Raw genomic sequence first — 16,384 nt, 5'->3', positions numbered from 1 at the left:
TGTCTAATGTTTGTCTCCACTATTATCTACCACCAGGTAGCTGCAAAGTCATCTATTTCCTCTAACTGTTTTTGACAAACACTTTCCAGGAAAAGGCGCTTTGCATTGTGCAAGCTCTGAGTTAGGTTAGATAAAGACAACCTTGCATGTAGAGCCCTCCGGGGAACCACCAGACAAGCCCACCCACGGCAGTCCTCTGCAGATACGCCTTGGGAGGAGCTCCAACCCTGTTCTACCCTTTCTGGTGAGTGCTGACCTACTGGGCTTCACTATAATGGAAGCTGTTGGCTTTTAAGGCTACTGCAGAGCAGCAAAAAGAGAGTAAGAGAACAGGACAAAATAAAATGCTCCAAAGCTTACTGCTCTGATTGAGATTCAGTTGTTTTATTGAATAAATGTTCTCCAGATTGCTGAAAAGATTTGATTCATTTCAAGTTTCTGAAAAAAAATTGATTCTGACAACTCTTGCAACTTGCTCATTGCTCTGTGGAAGAGAGAACTTGGGGAGCTTTATCCTCTGCTATCTTCACTGACCTCATTCTGCTTGACTTCTATTGTCTTGCACTCCATCTCAAAGGGAGACCCACAGCAAGTCTGAACGGACAGAGCCCCCAGCTCGGGTGAGTCCTGGGGGTCGTCGCCTTCTGCACAGCCTGCAGAGCCAATCGTGAAGGTCTCACCCATCGACGTGGCTCCACAGTCCTTCTCTCTCATCACCAGTGACTAATGTGTGCCAGCCTGACAGACTGGCTCCCAGGAGACGGCTCTCACCGGAACCCCGCCATTCCAGCACCCTCGTCTTGGACTTCCACTCTCTAGAACACTATGAGAAATAAATTTCATTGCGTAAAAACCAGTCCATGGTATTTTGTTACAGCAGTCCAGGCAGATGAGCTCAAGGAGGGGAAAATGCAGCGGCCCTATAGATTCTGGGCTTGCCATGTCTCATGATTGCCTAAGCCAATTCCTTGAAATAAATTGGTTATATATAAATATCTTACTGGTTCTGCTGCTCTGGAGAACGGTCATACATTGGGTATAATGAATTCCATTGTGGCTTCATTTCTCAGCACTGTGGTTGGAGTCAGTGAAGAAATGGAGGTGAAAGCCTTTGCAAATCTCAGGGAACAACCCAGGAGTTCGGGGAGATCTTCTTCATATAATGGGACTATCTTCCACCTTTTTCTCTAGTTTTCACGCTGGTTTTAGCTATTGTTGGCATCAAACGAGGGATGAGTCTTCGAGTCCACTACTGTGGCCACACCCGGGAAGGACCGAGCTCTCCTTGGTTACATGAGGGCTTCTCGCCTGCCTTCCCCGTTTGACCTTGGCTGGGGACGTGCGTCAGGCCTGTGTGATGATGAACCAGCCTGTGCCCTCACTGAAACAGGAACTTCCGTCTCAGCTTCTTAATAACTCGATCTGACCGAATAGAACCGCATCCTGCCAGAAGTTGCTGGCCTTAGAGAGTTGGGGGTGGGGGGCTACATGTAGAAATTTGAGGTGAAATGTCACAGACTTGAACTATATTCAGTAACTGCTCACTGGGCCTGGAGCCATCAAGCCAAATGCTCTTCCAAAAGCGTGTGTTTTTGTAGAAAAATTCAGTGGGAACCAAAACTACAATAGAAAATCTCCAGGGTTAGGGGTAGGCCTCAGTACTGGCTCTAAAGATGAGGAAGCTTCCTGAAGCCCAGGAATGCTGGAGGAGGCGGCGGAACAGATCTGGCTTCACCTCCAGGGCATCAGGGTCCGGAGAGGAAACCAGCCGATGTCTTGGTTTCAGCCCAGGGAGACCGGTGGAGCTCCAGCTACAGAACTGTGAGATAATAAACTACCAAACACGTGCCATTTGCTGCACCAGATCGGGCAGCCCCCCTCCACCCTTCCCCCGACCCCAGTCTCAAGCCTGCTTCACACTCGCGCTGCCCCCACGCTGCCTTTCTGCGGGTTAACTTTTCACTGGGCAGTGTATTCCCTCTCGGTCTTTGTCACGGCTACGTAGTATCACCACCGTTTATTCACCCGGTTCCTGTAAGTGGGCAGTTTGCCATGTTGCAGTGGTTTATTTTAACTGCAAACCATGCCGAGGCAACAGGCACGTAGGTCCCCACGTCCCCTCAGCCATCCTCCGTCTGACTGGGGAGCTGGGTTTCTGCCCGTTCTCCCAGCGCTGGTGCAGGCGAATCTGCCCTGTGAGCTCTGACGCTCCATGTAATTCCGGAACACTCCGTCAGGAGCTCACACACGTCTCACCGCTAATCGCCTCATCTAGACCTGGATTCCTGCCCTCTTCCTCTGACGCCCAGGGACGCAGGTGCCGTTGACTCACGACCTTCCCCCCAGGCTCCTCCTCCTGCCCCGGGTTGGGGGAACCCGCCCGCCAGTCGGCTCCTCTGGAATCCTGAGGACGCAGGGGACCAGGCGTCCAGGGACGGCGTCTGCAGAAGCAGCAATTCAGTCTCAATCGAGGAAGAAAAACATGCATTTTCTCTCTGTCTCTGCCGATTTGGAAAGTGGAGAAAGTTGATTTCAAGGGGGCCTTTGGGAAATAAGAGGAAACAGGTTTTGGAATAACTATGGGGAGGAAGGTGAGGGAGTAATTACAGCTGGACACAGCAGCAGTGCTCAGAGGAAAGAAGGTTGATGTCCAGCAGGGAGGCTGGACAGGGCCTTCCACGAGGGGCCACTGAAGCGTCCAAGCCCTGAAAGCCAAGAGCACACTGCCCTCCCCGCTGCCCATCAGACGGCCCAGCTTGGTGGGTGATGGAAGCATAACCCATGTGGGTATTGGTGGTTCCAGCAGGCTCGGAGTCTCCCCAGGGCCAGGGAGGCAAAACACGGGATGCTGGCTGGTTGGCAGAGAGAGCCCGTGTTCCTTACCGGTCCCCAGGTGACGTGGGCGTGAAGGACCAGAGACCCCGGCTGGTCCACGTGGCTCCAGGGTGGGCAGTTCCGGCTGAGAAGGGACTGTCTTCCATTTCACTGAGCAGACGTGGAAGCAAAGAAGAGGTTTAGGGGAAGCACATGGTGTCCCCCACAAATCACCAGGGACTGACCTTCAGTGCTCTGTAGCCCCTAGAATGACAGAGGGAATAAAGCAGAGACCACGATGACATGGTTCCTGCCATCCAGCTGCACCCTGGGGCCTCTCCTGACTGCAGAGCCCGGCAGGGTGACGGGGACGTCGGCTTCAGTCCGCACCCCTGGTCCCCTCCCCTGGGGCTCAGCCAGCCTCCCGGGTCTGGGCAGTGCCGGGAATCAGGATGTGACCCTGTTACCCTGGAGCCCCGCAGGCTCCTCCCCTTCTCCTCGCCCTCTCCTTCTGAAGCAATCACCAAGACCCGCGCAGAGTGCACGGGGTCCAGGTGGTGGGAATGGAGCTCCGTCTCCTGGAAGGGGTCGTCCACACAGGCTGGAAACTCTCCCATTGGGAGCTTCTTTCTGCCCGTCTCCCACCTCTGACCCATCCCAGGTTCTGGTTTCAAGGGTCAGCAGGGAAGGACACGGCCTGCGTAGCTTTCATTCTCACACGACACCAGTGCCTCCGAGGCTCAGATCCGACTGTAAGTCCCCGCCTGCCTGGGGCGGCTCCAGGGTTCCAGGCCAGGAGGGCTGGACCAGGTGTCGGGCCGTGCCTGTGAGAGACAAACCACCAGGGCCTGACCTTCAGTGCTCAGGGGGATTTCCTCAGAGGCTCCGGACACGCGGACCAGGGTAGGAACAAGCCCATCCTGGTCCAGAAGGCAAGACGCCCTCCTGCTTCTTGGACGAGGGAGACAAAGGCCGCTTCTTTCTGATCAAAACGTCTGCAGAAGCCACTAGAACGCGTGTGGTTGGCGCAACTCAAGAGTCTGCCCTCGCCTGCCCAGAGCCAAAGACACCCCAGGGCCCCCCTGCACAAAAGCATCACTTCCCTTCATAACTCGCAACACTTACACTGAACGTTTAATATGGGTAAATGTGATTAAAAAGAGAAACATCCTTAAGTGCAGATTTTCACTGCATTCTCCCAGAGTCAGGGATTCCTCTTGCTCGCCTGAGGGCGTGGCCACCAGGGCCCAGGCATCTGGACGTCGGAGACCAGAGGCAGGAGGGGGGTCCCCAGGCGCTGGCAACCTTAGCGTGTCATGCTGGGCACCACGGGCACTGAGCCTAGTGGCACCACATCCTGACTCCAGGGCTCACCACACACTGGCCTCTCTGCCTGAGAGGGACCTGGGGCAGGCCCTGCTGCCCCGCAAGCCCAGAAGACCCGCCTCCCCACACAGAGGCCCCAGGACCTGACCCGCCGGCCCCGTCTCCTCCAGCCACCACTGCATCAAGCACGACCCTCGCGGGGAGGGCGCTTGTTACCTCTCCTTCCTCACAAACCTCGTGAATCATTCATCAAAGCTCGGCCCTTGTCTGTAGGCGCCTGCAGCTGTGCTCTTCAACCTTGTAATTGCAGGATGCCTCGCTCTGCCTTGCTTTTGATCAGCTCCAACGCCGGGGGCAGGTGAGGGTCTGCTGGGCGCTTGAGCCAGGGCCCCCCGGGTAGGAGGGTCCCAGCCTGAAACCCCGCCGGGGCAGGGACCAGGCAGGGAGGGACGGTTTGAGGAGCCTGTCTGGTTACTCCTTGGTTTTAGGTCCACTGAGCTCTTTGATCAGAATCCCAGGCCGTGAGGTCCCCGGACACCTGTGTGCCTGGTCCCTGCAGGCGAGGAACAGGCTCCGAAGAGAAGCCCACAGTCAGGGCCACAGGTCCCTGCCCTGTTCCTGCCACGAGCGAGTTTTCCCAGAGAACAGAGCGCGGGGTCAGTATGTTTGGCAAGCATGTGGTTAGACCAAGTTGGTGGGTGTGTTTTCCACAGGATGTGCCTGGACCTCTCCAGTGTCGTGAGCATCGAGGAGCACAGGAGGGAAGAGCCGTCCAGCCTTCACGTCCATCTGGTCAGGGGCCCATTCACCATGAGCGTGCCTGCCTCTGTGGGGACGCAGAGATGCCGAGAGGAGCCTGGAACACAGACAGAAGTCTGGTTCCTGGCTCAGGCGAACCCCTGCAGTGCTCCTAAAGGGACACCTGGAACGTGGACCCCGAGTGTCCACAGGAGGAAGGCGTGCGAGGAGGCAGCCCCACCAGCAGCCAGAGGCGGGTCCGGAGGACTTGGAAGCAGACTGGGAGGACAGGGAGCGGGAGCAGACAGAGGGCCCCAAGAACCGGGTCTGAGACCGGGGGATCCCAGCCCCGCAGGCATGGACAGCCCAGGAGGAAGGGCTGTGAGGCTCTTGAGGTTGCACCCGACATGCACCCGCTCGGCCACGGATTTCAGAACAGACAAGGCCAGTGCCCTCTGGGTGCCAGCCCCTCAGGGCCAAATGCCAGCTTGGGGGCACAGCTTCTGTGGACCTGAGCATCAGCGGGCATGGAGGGCCGTGCCCAGGGCTTCTCCTGCAGCTCCTGGGAAGGCGCCAGGTGGGAGAGCTCCCTCACCCTGTCCACCTCCTCCCAGTACCCTCCTCGTCCAGACCGCAGAACTCGGGGCTGCAGACAGAGACCGAACCTCCCTGCACCCGCCTGACCTCCCAAATGATCAGTCCCGTCAGCCTGGCCCTGTCACCTGATGCTGCCCGCCCCAGGCATCTCCAGAGATGCTCAGGTGACCCCAAGCCTCTGGCCGTCTCTGCTGGGAGGTCCAGTTGATGCCCATGTGCACCTCACACATGTTAGACCAGTCAGGGCTCTGCAGAGAAGCAGGACATACATACATAAACACGGATCTGTGAATTACTACAAGGAACGGGCTCACTGACTGTGGGATTGAGAAGCCCAGCCCCTGCCATCTGTGAGCGGGTTCTCAGCACACAGGTGGCCTAGGTTCCAAGCCATGGGGAAGAAGAAGCCGCCCTGGTCCAGGCCATCCAGGCAGACAGGGCAAACCCTCCTGCCAGCCAGTTGTTCTGCTCAGGCTTCGCAGGCAGGACGAGGCCCCCACACTGGCCATGCGTCCGCTTCACTCCGTCCTCTGGTTCAGATACTAATCTCTTCCCAGCACACCCTCAGACACACCCAGGATCAGGTTCAACCAAATACCTGGGCACCGCGGAGCCCCAGCAAGATGGCATGTGAGCTAGCCATCACACACCATGTTTCAACAGAGCCCTTACTTTCCACAGTCCAGCCCCACTGCCCTGCCCAGACCTCCCCAGGTCATTAGACAGCTACCAGTCCCTGGGTACTAACTGCAGAATCCTGGGGTCCCCTTGGTCCCCACACAAACATCCATCCCAGCAAGTCTGACTTCCCACACCTTCTGAGCATCCAGGAAATGGATGCTCCCTGCGTCCCCCATCCACACAGCCTCCACTTCCACAGACCACCTCCCCACCACCCACTGCACACCTGCGCCCTGCTGACCCTGCAGCAGGCAAGCCCCTCCCAGCGTGGGCTGGGCTACCCCTCCCCACCGACCCCATCTCCCCAGAGTGCCGACATCAGCCCCTGGTGCCCCCGACAGGACAGCGTTAGGGACCAGAGGGGCCCCGGGGGTCAAGGGGTGGGTGGCATCCTTCCCCACCCAAGGGGGTAGACGGCGCCCTTCCCCACCCAAGGAGTGGACAGTGTCCACCCCCTGAGGGACTCACGCTGATGAAGAGACAGAGGCAGTCACCCCAGTGAGGAGGTGCTGCAGGTAGGTGCTCAGGAGTCAGACGGGCTGGGCGGGGCTCACTCCCTCCAGGCAGGTGGCGGAGATCCCCACCCCGGGGAGGGGATGCAGGAGCCCCGCCAGGTGGACTGAGGGGCAGAAGGACCCACGGCTACAGGACCTCAGGGCCCGCACAGCTGCGGGGCTGCAGGACCCAGGGAGGGACGGCCTCCACAGCGACCGCAGGCCCAGTCTCTGATGCAGGGGCACAGTCAGGCGGCTCACTCAGCACGGCCGGGTGGCCGCCTTTCAGCCCCTGACGGGTCCTCCCCACACCTCACTCTGCGTGTCTGCCTCGTCCCAGGTAGCGTCACGCGCAGGTAGCAACGCGGAGCAGCGCTGGGCAACACCTGGGGGAGGAGCGTGGGGGGCCCCGCCGCTTCCAGGCTGGACCGTCTGGGGGTGTCCGCCCCCCGAGGGCAGAGCAGCGGCCGTGAGCAGAGCCACTGTCCTCCGGGGCTCAGGCAGCCACAGCTCTGTGCCGGGGCCCCCACGAGAGGGGACGTGCAGCAGGCACTACTGGCCCCTCAGAGCCTTCCCCGAGGGACCGGCCAGGCTGAGTCGGACCCAGAGGCTGGCCTCCATCCTGGGGGGACCCTGACCCCCCAGACACGCTCTCACAAGGGCCGCAAGGGCACTGGCAAGGAATTTAGTGCTGCCTCGTGTTCCTGTTACGTCTATGAATTCGACTGCTTACAAAGAGAACACTTCACCTCCCTCTCGTGTGCCAGGGCGTAAGAGGACCTGGGCAATGCCCCACCCGCAGAGCCCCCCGGGGAGGAGGGAACCCCGGGAGTGGTGGGCCCAGGCGGCCCCAGGCGGCTGGTGGAGGGCTTGGAGCAAGCCGGGTGCTGCACCCCCTCCTTTGGGGCTCTGGCCTTCAGCTGCCTGGCCCAGCTCTCCCCTCCCTCCAGACACTGCTTCTGCCCCAGAGCTGCAGCTCATTAAAATTTCAGGCCGACTGGTCTACCTAGAGCCGCCTCTTCCATTTTTAATATGCCTTCTGCTTATCAAACCTGCATAAGGAGACTCGCCCATGGCCCACAGTCCCTGTCTTCTAGCAATTTGTAACTTTTTCCTGTTAATTTCGCAGCAATGGCGAGCAGACAAGAATTGGTCAAACTAAATGAACTTCCAAATTACATGGCTCTGTGTGTCAGGGAGGAGGGATGATCTCGGGATGAATTTTGCCCAGATGGGCTCCCCATCCGTTTCCTGTCAGGGGTTAAAGACTGAGCGAGACCCGCAGGAAGAAGATGCCAATCCAGGCCTGCGTGGGGATAGGGCAGCCCCCTCCCCAGCTCTGCCCCAGCTAGGAACCCAGGCAGAGGAGGTGTCCAGCACCCTGAACATGGTATCCAGTTGCTCGAGCACAAAGACTGCCCCCTGAGACTTCCTGGAACACCTGATGGAGGGCTGTCCCCCTCAAACCTCGGGAGAGGCTTTCTGAGGGTGGGCAGGGACTCCTAGCTGAGCCCCCTGTGTCCTGGGAGGCTGGAACCTGATGCAGACCCAGATAACCAAGCCAACACCGCCTGGGCCCTCGGGGCCCCTCTCAGGAAGGAGAGTCTCAGACCCAAGACACGAGACGGGGTGGGCAGCTTTCCCCAAGCCGGCACAACCTCAGCTGCCCCGGCCCCCAAGTCTGGGGCCCGGGGAGGCCCCAGAGAGGCAGGGGTTCAGCGAGCCTCTGAGGAGGGTGGGAGGGAGTGAGAAGGGGGGTCCCCTCAGGGCACGTGCTCTGGGATCTCCAAAGAAACCAGTGGGAAACAGATCCTTTAAATTACCTGCTTTTGCTTCCTTTTCACGTAAACAAGTAACGGCCCCTGAAGAAAAACTGGAAACTGCTCACAAGAAAGAACAGGCCCTCTGGAGACACCTGACTTGAAGCAAGACCCACCCCCACCAGGCAGAGCACCCAGAGGAGCTCAGCTCCACCCAGAGAGCCGCCAAGGCCCTTCCCACCGCCCCACCCACCCACCCCACCCCCCCGCCCCCCCACCCACCCCACCCCCCCGCCCCAGTGCAGACTCAGGAGAGTTCCCGTCCCCTGCCCCAGGGACAGGGCGGGGCGGCTGGACCAGCCTGAGGGCCCACACCACCGGGTCAGCCCCAGCCAGCCAGCCCCATCTGGCCAGCCCACTGGACCAGCCCCATCAGGTCAGCCCACTGGGCCAGCCCCATCAGGTCAGCCCCATCGGGTCAGCCCCAGCCAGCCAGCCCCATCAGGTCAGCCCACTGGACCAGCCTCATCACATCAGCCTCATCGCATCAGCCTCACTGGGCCAGCCCTATCCAGCCAGCCCACTGGACCAGCCCCATCGGGCCAGCCCCATCTGGCTAGCCCCATCGGGTCAGCCCACTGGACCAGCCCCATCATGTCAGCCCCACTGGGCCAGCCCCATCCAGCCAGCCCCATCCGGCCAGCCCACTGGGGCCCACCAGCCCCATCGGGCCCCCTTGCACACCCTGTGGTCTCTGCATTCCTCCCGCTCAGTTTTTCCCTCACGTCCGGGCCACTGGACTCTGGCGCCTTAGGGGTCATTCCAGGCTCCGAGCTCACAGGTCTCCCAGGGAGGGAAGGCAAGATGCTGGCGCCTGCAGTCAGTGACAAACAAGGGGAAGTTCTGGGGGAAACAGGCCGGGATAACCACCCCGAGCAGGGTCGGGGCCGGGAGAGCCGGCGAGGAGGAGGGAGCTGGTGCCCCCTTCTCACAAATCCCTGAAGCTACAGGTCACACGGCAAACACACCGACGTCCCATGACCCGGCTTTGAGAAGCAGTGCAGCTCAAACACGTGGAAAACTTGGGTTTTAAAGGAGGAAAAGTCTCTAAAATATCAAAGATAACGAAGCGTCACCTGTCCTGGCAGGTGACATGGAGCCAAGTAACTAAATAGAACAGGGACTTCCCTGGTGTCCAGGGGCCGAGACTCCGCGTTCCCAGCGAAGGGAAGGGCCTGGGCTTCATCCCTGGTCAGAGGACCGGAGCCCTCACACCGAGACGGAAGCTCCTTCAGGCTGCAGCAAAGACCGAAGGCCCCTCATGCCTCAACCAAGACCCAGCACAGATAAATAAATATATAGGTTTTTTTCTAAAAAACCACAGGCACAATTCACAGATGTATTTCTCTTTACATTTCATCAAAATCACTAGATTTTAATCAAAATTCATCTACTTTATGCTAAACTAAAAATAATCACTTTAAGGTTTAAATAACAAAATGTGTATTGAAATTATACACACAATAGACACATTTTCATAAAAATGCAAGTGAAAGCTTAAGAGATTAAAATATTTTTTATATTTTTCCCAAAATAGGTATTTTATTTCAAACTATTAAGGATTATCTATTAAAGGTAGAAGGCAAAATGTAAATCATAATAATGAATGCCATGGGAAAACACTAGAACAATAAAAGTGCTGTTATTTGTCCCAAAGAAAATCTCAGGTGATTCAAAGAACACAAAACACACTGCCATAAAGTCTGAATTTTTACCAACAATTTTTGCTGAGTGCTTATTACTCTTCAGTCACTGTTTATTTAGTTCTCACGACAACCAGAGCGTTTAAAGTACAATGATCTCAATAAGAATAAATCCTGGGTCACTTTTTTAAAAAGCGAGTTCACTAGTATTAAATGTTAATAATAAACCTGTTTGTCTAATGCTCTATGTCCCCCTAGTTGTCCAAACATCGTCACTCTTGGAAAGTGGTCCCGCGGGGCCTGGCGGGGGGCGCGGCGTGGGCCCGGAGGCAGGAGGGGTCACACGAAGGACAGCAGGCCTGAAGTGCAGCAGGGCCCCCAGAGACGAGCCTGGTTACACCTGAGGTCCCTGCATCTCCCACACCCGTGGCCTGTGGACAAGGCGCCCTCGCCGGGGCAGGCTGGGACGGGGTCTCAGGAGGCGTGCAGCGGGAACGAGGCCCTTGGGGCCCAGCCTGCAGATGGAGAGGGGGGCAGGGGCAGGTCAGGGGGTGGGTCAGGGGCTGGCGCTGCGCGGGGGCGTCTCCAGGCAGCGGCTGGGGGCAGGGAGCCCCTCACCGTCCACCCGAGGTGGGGAGCCCTTCCCAGCGTCATGTCGGGTCTTCCTCCTCCTCCCTGGCAGACGACCTGCCTTCTCTGGGTCCTGCTTTGTCACCGGTGAGTGAGGACCGCGCCTGGTTTGTCGTTTGGAGAGCGAGGCAAGGCTGCTGGGAGGAAGCTGCCCAGCACAAGAGGCCCACACGGGGTTATTTTAGGAGCCGCGAGCTGAGAGCTCTTTGCCCCAGCAGAGAAGAGGCCAGAGAATGGCTCATGGGAGACTTGTGGGCGCAGCGTCCTGGTGAGAGAGCCGGCTTGGCACACGGACGTGCTGGGGTGACGACTCCTTCCCGCCGAGAGGTCCATGTCAGCGAGGAGCATGGGGCATTAGGACTGACTCTCTGCAGATTGGGCGTCGTCTCTGCTGGGGCTGCAGAGTGGCCAGAAGGGGCTTTGCCCGCCCGGACCCTGCGGTGGCTGCATCAGGCACGAGGCGTCTGGACGTGAAGGGCGATACTGCAGGCTCCTCGATGCCGCGCTGAGGGGCCCCGAGAGGCACAGCGTCCCTGGGAGGGAAGCCGACTTCCCTGCTGACAATTAGGAAGGAGCCAGGCAGACAGAGTCCCAGGTTTGGGAGAATTAAAGTCAGCATCCCATAGAGAAAGGACATCATGATTTCACTTGGAGAAAAAGGGAAGAAGCCGCAGAGTGAACCAGGACCAGGATCCACGGGAGGGACTGAGCGGCATGGTAAAGGGCACGGCCCCCCAGGGAAGATGGCCCAGACAAGCTAGGGAGTGGGGAGACTGGGGCTCTGACCCAGCTCCGCCTCCGAGGAGGCATGTGGGGGCCCGGCCGGCCACCCTGCTCCAGGGATGGACCCCTACGACCTGTACTCTGCGCCGGGGAAGGCAAGAGGGGCAGGCATCTCTCTGCCCCTCCCCTCGAAAGCAGGGGCCCCAGGGGCAGCGTCTCAGGACTGCAGATGGCTCGGGGGGCTCAGGGGGACGCAGGGGCAGGTCTGGGCCGGCAGGTGCAGCCGGAAGGAGCGTGAAGCCCCCTCACGGCCTCCTGGCCGACCGGCCCCAATGAGTCAGCTTGCAGCCCAGAGGGGCCCCAGCTGCGTTTCTGGAAGCTTCCAGCTCCCTGGCCTTTGACTCCCATGGAGCCCTGGTCAGGCGTCTCCGGCAGCTCGCAGACAATCGGAGCCCCAGAGCCTCAGCGGCAGCCTTGTGAGCTCGGGAGAGCTGGCCAACAGTGCCCCCCGGTGGCCACTGTCGCCTCTGCCGCGGCAGGCTGCCTTCCCAGGTCCAGCCTCAGGGTGGACACTGGGCAGCGGACACCCTCTGTCCCGGGCAGGCCTATGTGGAGGCTGGTTGTTTATCTGAGCGTCCATGTGTCCATTGTCTGTCCCGCTGCCTGGTCACAGCAGCTCTGGGGACGCCCTGCTGTCCTGGGGGCACCCCCGAGGGGCATCTAGCCCGGCCTGATGGATGAGTTCAGGGAGGGCTTCCTGGAGGAGGTGGCACCGCTCTGCTAAGAATGAGCTGGGGGCTCCCGGGTGCCTAACTCGAGGGGAATCAGTGGGGGAAGGGGCGGCAAGGCTGGGCCTGAGAAGGGGCAGCGTGAACAGGACGGGCCTCTGGAGGAGGGGGCGAGGAGGCCATGGGGGGCGGGAGTGAGGACCCGGCTCAGGCTGCGTCCTCGTGACCTTGCGGGTCACACGTGTACCCGCCCACCACACCCCACACCTTGAACTCACACAGGGTCATTGGTTAATTGTGTCCCAATCGAACTGGGAAGAAGCCTCTCTGTGGAGCGTTAATGGAAAGCAAGTGATACGGCCTGGAGCTGGGTTCACGGTGGAGCGCCTGCGTCCATGTCTCCCCGTCCAAGGTGCACGGCGGGCGTGAGGTGTGGCAAAGGGGGACCTGCGGAGAGGGACAGGGACTTTCTGAGCCCTTTCTATACGTTTCTTTAAATCTAAAATTATTCTAAAGTAACAAGTGTTATTTTTTTAAATCTACCTACCCTCTCACCCCCTCCCCAGCAAAACGATGGCTTTACTGCCGTTGCATCTAGGGGGAGGGGTCACTCTGATTCCCCCGCAAGGAGGTGCCCTCAGCCCCAGGCAGCTCCCATGGGTGACCCGGGGGGACGTGCCCGACTCCAGGTCTTTCTGTAGAATGACAGGAACCACCGGTCACCAGAGAGATGCCTGTGATCCCCCCTGGGAGTTCGTCCAAGCATCATTGTGTTCAATGATGCTGTGACCTCTGCATAGAAAGAAAATGTTCAGAACAAATTCCAAATGAAGCAACTGGCCACATGGAGCCTACTCAGTCTTGCTGGAATTTAGACAGGAAAACGTGAGCCATCAACTCACTCTAATGTCAGCAGATGTTGGATAATTCATTGGTGATTCATGGGCACAAATCAGGCTAAATCCACCTGACTCTGAGTGGCCTTGGAGGGTCAGCCCCAGGCCGGGAGCTGCCCACTCAGCTGTGGTATTGATGGCATGGACAATGCACCAGCCACCCAGGTGAGAGGGCAGAGCTGGGAGCTGAGTCCCCACGATGGTCCAGCAGCAGCTCCCCTGGAAGGCCTGAAGTCCCTGGACTCTGTTTGAGCCCGGGCACGTCCATTGCTTCGTCCAGGGAGAAGGTGCTGAGGTATTCGGAGGTGGTGGGGCCAGCACTGTGACCCCGGCTCCCACAGAGTTCGGGGCGGCCCGCCTGATACACATGGACGACGGCACAGCATGGCCGGGATGGGCCCTGTGCTTGCCTCAGCCAGGCCGTCCCTGGGCACCGTCCAGTCAGCCACCCAGGCCAGCTTGGAACTCTCTGGACATGAAGTGGCCTGGTCACCATGTCGGGGGCCCCCAGCCTGAGGGACACAGGAGAGACAGGAAGTGACCTGGTCACCATGTCGGGGGCCCCCAGCCTAAGGGACACAGGAGAGACAGGAAGTGGCCTGGTCACCAGGTTGGGGGCCCTCAGCCTGAGGGACACAGGAGAGACAGGAACTGGCCTGGTCACCAGGTTGGGGGCCCCCAGTCTGCAGGGACACAGGAGAGACAGGAAGTGGTCTGGTCACCAAGTCAAGGACCCTCTCTCTGGAGTGACACATGAGAGACGGGAAGTGGCCTGGTCACCATGTCGGAGGCCCCCAGTCTGCAGGGACACAGGAGAGCATACTGTGGTGGGTTCCCAGCGTCTTTCCTCTCTGTGGAAGGAGACAGGACCGCAGAGGTGACGTTCCCTGGGGTCACACAGGTCGTACGTTCCAGCCCAGGTGTCCGGGCCCTGACGCCGAGGCGGCTACCCCGTGAATGCCAGCAGCTGCTGGGGGAGGCTGGGGACGCTGGGCTCTGCCCCAGACAGAAGGCCTGGCCTGGATGCCCTCAGCTGTGAGGAGTCACACGGGGTCCATTTCCTAACAGGGCTGATCCGTACAGTCCATGGCCTGGAAGCCTGCCTGTCTGCCACCTCTCAGGAGGTCGGGGCAGGACTGCAGAGAAGGGAGAGCCGGGTGCTGCAGCGGGGCAGGCTGTGGGGGCAGGGTGACTGGCACAGCCACCTGCCCCTCCTCCGGCCCTTTTCCCTCCCCACCCCATCCCCCATCCCCCACTGCCTCTGGCTCCATCCCAGCGCCTCCCCACAGCCCACTGCCAGGGGCCCATGAAAGCACTTTTTCGCTTTCTTTCTTCCTCCTGAGTGCATGCCCTCCATCTGCCATACTGCCTCCTGACTCCTGTCCCCACTCTTCTCTCCCTCCACCCAGGGTCCCCGAAGCCCCCCTCTCCCAGCCACACTGGGCCCCTCCAGACTCAAGCTCCTCCAAACACTGTCTACAGCCCAAAAACCCATCCCAGGGCTCCAGGGGCTGCGCCCTAGACCCCAGGCTGCAGAGAGAAGGTGATTCATGGAATGACTTGCCAAAAGCACTCACTCACCCCCGTGTTACCATCTCCCTGGTTTGGCTGGACGCAGAACATTTAATAAATGTTTAATGGCAACAATAAAGGATCAGCTCGGCATGGCTGAAGACTTCTGTTCAGGGACCCGGGCTGTGCTCTGGGTCAGTAATAAAATGCATCTTGGCAGGGCGACCGAGAGGCATTTGGCGGCCCCGGTGGTCTTACTCAGGGCCACGGCCAGCAAAGAGGCCTGACGGGAGCCAGCAAGTGCCTGTCTGTTCCCCCTGGAAAGCTCTGAGTGCGGGGCACGGCGAGGACCACGTTGTGAAAGCCGCCCCTCGCCCACTCAGCCGGGTGCAGGGTCCCCCTCCACCGCTTGGGGCTGCCAGGAGCCCGTAGGGTGGTTGACAGTCATGCCCTGACGACCCTGTGATGAGGCCGGAAGGGCTCAGCCAGGCCCCTGGTCCACAGTGCTCAGCGAGGGCCCCAGGGAGGGCACCCCAGGAGGCCGTGGAGGCGCTGTGTGCTCCTCGGGCAGTGTCTCCTCTGCCCTCCTCTAATGAACTGGGTGGGGTCAGCTTGGCACTGTGAGCCCTCAGGACCCAGAGGGAGCTCAGCCCTGGGGACGGGGGTCCAGGGTGGTGGGCTGAGTTGGGGTCTGGAGACGGCTATGAGAGGCCACTGAGGCAGTGGAGGGCAGAGGGCAGAACCAAGACTCCCAGCGCCGGGGAGCATCAGACCCGGAACTGTGTCCCGACATCCCGGCCCCCACCCAGCCGCGGGGAGAGGGCAGTGTTGTGAACGGGGGGCCCTGCCCACCCGAGCTGCCGGCGCTCCACCGCCCTCCACCCTACCTCTGCGCGATCCCCACGTCGCCCTTCTAAGGGAGCCGGACAGACACCAAGGGTGAGAGGACCCAGGCAAAGGGCCACCCCTGGGGGAGGGGAACCTGAAGGGACATGCCTCCCGCCCAGACAAGGACGGTGGGGCCAAACCCACAAAGGCTTCCAGAGGGAAGAACGAGCTTCAAAATAAAAGCAAAAGGAAATAAAAAGGGGCTGAATGGTGCGGAGGCCATAGCCATGCCGCGAGGTGCAAACCTCAGCGCAGGAGCCGCAAAGCCAGGAAACTGGGAGACCAGGTGAGGAAGGCTGAGGATTGGGAGGGGAGGAGGGAAACCCAGGGTCCGAGCCATTCGAATTCCACGGGAGAAAGCAGGAGAGACGCCCCTGGGGAATAAATGGTAGGGGACCAACGCTGTGGAAGGAGATGGCCGACCTGGAGCGCTCAGGACCCAGAAAGGTCACAGGGGCCGGGCCTGAGGCTGTCCCCGCAGAATCCCCAAACAATAGGGATGGGAAAGCGACGTACTTTGGGGTGGAAAGAACAAAACTGTGACAAGCCCTGAGAGCGCACGCTTTGATTGTGCTTCCCACGGGCCACACCAGAGTGTCTCCAGACACCAGCTGCACAAGACCAGGACCCAAGCCCACGCAAGGAACGTCGCATCAGCACAGAACAAGGCAGGCTCTGGACGCGTGGGTCACACAGCACGCACCACCTGCTCGCCGCCTCTGCAGAAAACTCAGGGACACCGAAGTCGGCCACAGAGGAACGGATCTGGCACATTAAGACGAGAACTAACACCAGCTCCTCTGCAGGGAGGCTGGAGACAGCTCTCCGCCTGTGCATCCTTCCAGAAGCAAGCTCACAATCCGTGAACAGGGCAGCACGTGCAGCCCTCACACA

Source organism: Bubalus bubalis, chromosome 4 (assembly GCF_019923935.1).
Source record: "Bubalus bubalis isolate 160015118507 breed Murrah chromosome 4, NDDB_SH_1, whole genome shotgun sequence".
NCBI lineage: Eukaryota > Metazoa > Chordata > Mammalia > Artiodactyla > Bovidae > Bubalus > Bubalus bubalis.
This window is presented reverse-complemented; position numbering follows the sequence as displayed.